This window comes from Copadichromis virginalis, linkage group LG5 (assembly GCF_057382275.1).
Source record: "Copadichromis virginalis isolate Kocher_CV1m ecotype Utaka linkage group LG5, C_Virginalis_male_GT1.1, whole genome shotgun sequence".
Lineage (NCBI taxonomy): Eukaryota > Metazoa > Chordata > Actinopteri > Cichliformes > Cichlidae > Copadichromis > Copadichromis virginalis.
Genome location: NC_140622.1, coordinates 41,020,973 through 41,025,920, shown reverse-complemented (window position 1 = coordinate 41,025,920; position 4,948 = coordinate 41,020,973). Strand labels below are relative to the sequence as shown.

The 4,948-nt window shown below is 41.6% G+C and overlaps 1 long non-coding RNA gene across 1 annotated transcript; it reads left to right on the top strand.

The window, feature by feature from the left end:
• Positions 1–2,846: 2,846 nt before the first annotated feature.
• LOC146710406 (uncharacterized) lies at positions 2,847–4,374 on the top strand. The gene is made up of 2 exons (XR_014920614.1): positions 2,847–3,857; positions 3,938–4,374. It is a non-coding gene; the product is annotated as an uncharacterized LOC146710406 (long non-coding RNA).
• The last annotated feature ends 574 nt before the right edge of the window (positions 4,375–4,948 follow it).

Here is a 4,948-nt window from a genome sequence, read left to right as displayed (position 1 = left end):
TCTTTTTTTTTTTCTTGTATTTATCCGCGACACCTTAAAGGCCGGTCTGTGAAAATATTGTCTGACATCAAACTGTGGCACAAAAAAGGATGGGGACCGCTGGTCTAAGGAGCTTGGAAACAAAATGACTTGAAGAAGTCCAATCGTTTCTTTCGTACTCCTTAGACTACCATGACCTGGATGACTGAGAATCTCCTTTTAACCCAGGAAGCTGTGAACTGGAGCCGCCTCAGACTGACTGCTGTTCCAGCACAGACTCAAAGTCTGGAGAGCAGAACAACGACATGAACTTGCAATCAAAGTGAGCTATGGCTGAGGTAATGTAGGTGAAGGCCCAGTTTGAACAGCCCAACATAACGCAGCATGTAGCACTGAGTTATGCAAAGTTATAGTCGATGCTTCTTCTGGAGGCTCCACCCAGGCTGGAGGAGGCGGTGCCGGGTCTGAGGGTTTCTGAGGTTCGGACAGTGGAGGCGCTGCAGGAACTGATTCACACTGAGAACAAAGAATTTAAACATACCTCCAGTCTGTGCTATAGGGCTTTGGAGTTGACGTCACGCTACAATGCATTGTGGGAGCGAGGCACCATTTTAGCAGGCCACGAATCAAAACAAACACACTGTGTTGGAAGGAAGATTGCTACTAATCATGCTTAAAAGCAGCTCAAAAGAAAACGGACGTTATAGAGACAGATTGCGTCCGAATGCAAAGAGACGGTACTTGCAAAAATTAGCGTGCGTTGGAAATGTGGACCCGTATGAAATACGGCCGTGGAGTTGATACCCCGAAGACCTACCGCTATTGACTTAGCCTGATATATTCTCGTACCTTGTCTCTGGAGTCAGCGTGTACAAGCCGAACCAATTTTGCAGTTATAAATGTCTGGAGGCTCACATCCAGTTCACCAAGGATTGGGTACAAGATTTGGCTATTTTTAGACTCCACGTTGTGAATTCGCCTTCATTCAAACAAAGGTAAGTCAGTTTGAGTACTGCTGTAAAACGTGTTTGATTTCCCTTCGAACATTCAGATTAGTGCAAGCATTTTTTTCAAGTTTTCAAGTAACAGGTAAAGTAAGGGATTACTATTGCAAAAAAGGTAATTAGATTACTGTTACTTTCCCGTAAGCATGCTGCGTTACGGCCTTACTAAAGCCGTGATTTTTTTGTGAGAGTGTCTCATGACAATGACGTAAGCGAGTGCGACATTTGTGGCAACAGTTGTGTGCAGATCAACAATAGATAATATATCGAGTGCGGCAGAGAGTATGAGCGTGCAGCGTTTAAAGCGTAAGTACTGACCTTACTTTGAGTTTGATTCTGTAAAAAGTGACAAAAAAAGATCTATTGCTTTATTACCTATTCAGGTTGTAAATCATGTTTTTAACTAAGGCTGCGTTCACTCTGCAGGTCTTGATGCTCAATTCAGATTTTTTGATCAAATCCGATTTTTTTGTCTGCTCGTTCACACTACAAATAAAATGTGACAGCAAACGCGCTCTAGTGTGAACGCTCAAAGCGGCCGCATGCGCAAAAGAAGACGTCACACACGACGCGCTCAGTTTAGACCCAGACCAAACAATGTTTGACTGATGGCCTTAATATAAAGACTTCGGACTTTACGATTCCCAGTTTTTGCTTTAAGTTATTTTGTTATTGACATAATAATGATAATGTAATAATAATGTAAATAACCTAATAATGATCCTTATTGCTGTTTTAGAGGAGCGGTGCTGCAAAGGATAGCTGCAGATTTCTGTCAGAATCTGTAGATTATACAGAACAAAGAAAATGTTCACGTTTCTCCAACGTTGTCTTCCCAACAGTTTCACGGACATCTACACTGGATGTCCAGGAAGCGTTCGCGGTGTCTTCTCCAGCGCTGATAATTGGCGTCTGTCTTGTGTCAGTGACGTAAAAGACGGATTTAATGCGACGTGAGCATCAAACAGCAGTTGCTTTCTAAAACATCGGATATGTATCGGATTCAGGACCACATACGAAAGTGACCCAGGTCGGATTTGAAAATATCGGATTTGCGCCGTTCACACTGTCACACCAGGATCGGATAGATGGGTCGCAGAGGGTCAAAAAAATTGGATTTGATGCGCTTTCGCCTGCAGTGTGAACGTAGCCTATGTAACTAATTACTTTTGAAAATAAGTAATCAGTAAAGTAATAGGATTACTTTTGGGGGGAAGTAATCAGTAATTAGTTACTGATTACTTTTTCCAAGTAACTTGACCAACACTGGTGAGAACATGTGGAGGCTCTGTTAGATGGATAACATCGTGAGTTCAGTGATGTGACATTGTCCTGAAGGATTTAGTTTTTCTCCATGGTTAAAGAAATTGCACTAATTCATATTTATTATAAATAATCCTAATTACACAGCTTGCTTCCCTGTTTGTGTCCTGTGTCACTAAAAATACATTCGATTTTAGTTTTATACATTGATTAATGACCTGCAGAATCTCCTTATCATATTAAATGATTCATAATTGTCACTTAAAGTCGAACTTTATGCTTTCTCCATCTTGAAGTGATTATATCCTTGCATGACATACTTTAGGTTCATTTTTTGCTGGCAGATTTAAAAAACAAACAGGCAGATTTAGGATATAACATGCAGCGTTGTATAGATGGATACATAAAAAGATTTTAAAAAATTACATGTATGTGCTAACTTTGTAAACACGTTCATTGCTATATTTGTGATAAATGGATATGAAAGTAGATTAAACACATTTGTATCAGTCTTGGCTCATTAAAGTTCTTGTCTTTAAATGAACTTTGTGTGTGTTTCAGGTCCTGGGCCCTGTTTCAGGAAGCCGGTTTAGTGCAAACTCTGAGTAAGTATACCCTGAGTTAACGAAAACTCTGGGTTTTCGGTTTCACAAAGCGAGTTCAGCTGCAGCCTGAGTGAGTCACTATGACGACACACTCCGTGAAGCTAACCTGCCCCCTAGCAGGTTTACTACAACTAACCCTGACTGTCTCCGCCCCTTTGTCGGAAACCTGACAGTAGGAAGTGTCGGACATGGCGTGTCCCTTCCTTGAAGAGCCAGTAGATCGTGAAGCCCAAATTCTCCGCAGAGCTCTCCGCCGGGAGAGAGTGATCAGAGCGCGTTTGGACATTTTATCATTTCCTGATGATTTTCTGTGCGAACGTTACCGTTTCTCAGCACAATCTATAATTTATTTGGATAACATCCTCAGGCCATATATTACGCATGTGACACATCGCGGACATGCTCTCAGTTCTGTACATATTATTTGTATTGCACTTCGTTTTTTGCAAACGGGAGCTTTCTGTATAATATTGGTGACGCTGAGCACGTTTCCAAGGCTACCGTCTGTCGGGCAGTCAGGAATGTTACAGTTGCACTGAAACGTCTCCTGTACTCGTTTGTGGTGTTCCCCGGTCACAGACCCACAAGATTCATCAAAGAGGGATGCCACAAAATTGCAGGTATCAGGATGACCAAAACTTAATTCATGATGTGGTGATACTTGAACTACTACTTAAATTTTACATTTATTTTCAGGGTTCCCAGGCGTGATTGGCTGTATAGATGGTACTCACATTCCAATTATTGCTCCTTCAGTAAATGAAGGAGACTATGTGAACAGGAAGTCTTTCCACAGCATTAATGTACAGGTACATAGTTCCCTGTAGCATTTCAAACTAACAAATTATTTCATCATAGTAATGGATGCTAATTTGTGTTCTCTGCACTGTGAAGATCATATGTGATGCTGCCAACATTATCACAAATGTGGAAGCCAAGTGGCCAGGCTCTGTCCATGACTCACAAATATTCCGTGAATGTACACTGAGCACAAAATTTGGACATGGTGAGTTGAGAATACTTTAAAATATATAAAGACCAATTGCTTCAGGGACATTTGAACTGAAGTGTACCCTTCTGTCTTAGGAGAGTTCACTGGCTACTTGCTTGGTGATAGGGGGTATCCATGTTTACCCTATTTGCTTACCCCTTACCCTGACCCTGAACCGGGCCCACAGCAGCGATATAATCTGGCTAATTGCAGGACAAGAGCCAGAATTGAAATGACTATCGGAATGCTTAAGGCCCGGTTCCAGTGCCTGCAAAGACTCAGGGTCACCCCAGAAAGGGCATGTGACATTATTGTGGCATGTGTGATTCTTCACAACATTGCCACAATTAGAGGAGAACACTGTCCTTCTGAACCAGACATCAGCAGTGATCCAAACCATGAACATCCTGACCCTCCCACGGACATACAAGATGGAAGTGCAGTCAGAGACACCATATGTCACAATCATTTCTTTTGACCCATCACCTCAACATGTTGAAAGAAGAATAAACAGATTTTTTGTTCAACTGGCTTTATTGGTCGCCTGTGTTTCCTGTACACAAAGTATTAAAAGATGTAAACCTCATAAAGTGTCTCTGTTGCTTCCTCCTCTGTAACAGCTGTCAATGTTTCTTCATTATTTTCCTGTAGTAAAGAAATAGACAACATTGCTGTTCTACTGTAAACTCATATAATCTGTGGAGTATTACTCACAACTGCATGTTGGTCTGGCTCAACAGGAGGCTGCACCAGATGCAGTACACCACCACCATCAACTGATAGAATATGAGGTTTATACAGGTCACTTATAACTTACAAGGGACCAAATGGCAATTAACAAACATACCAAGCACCTTACACTTCATTGTCATTATGCTCTCAAAGACAACCAAGGCTGAGGGAAGGCAAAATCAGTAGGAAAATAACTTCACTACAAAATAATCCATTATGGTAAAGAGTTTATCAAATGAATGAGTAGCACTGCAAAGGTGACTGTGAAGAAAGGATGTATGCACATCATGTATTATTTTGATTGTACCCCCTATGTAGGCACTTGTGTCTTGCGGGGTTATTGACTCAGAGGATGTCCCCGCAGAGATGCCTTC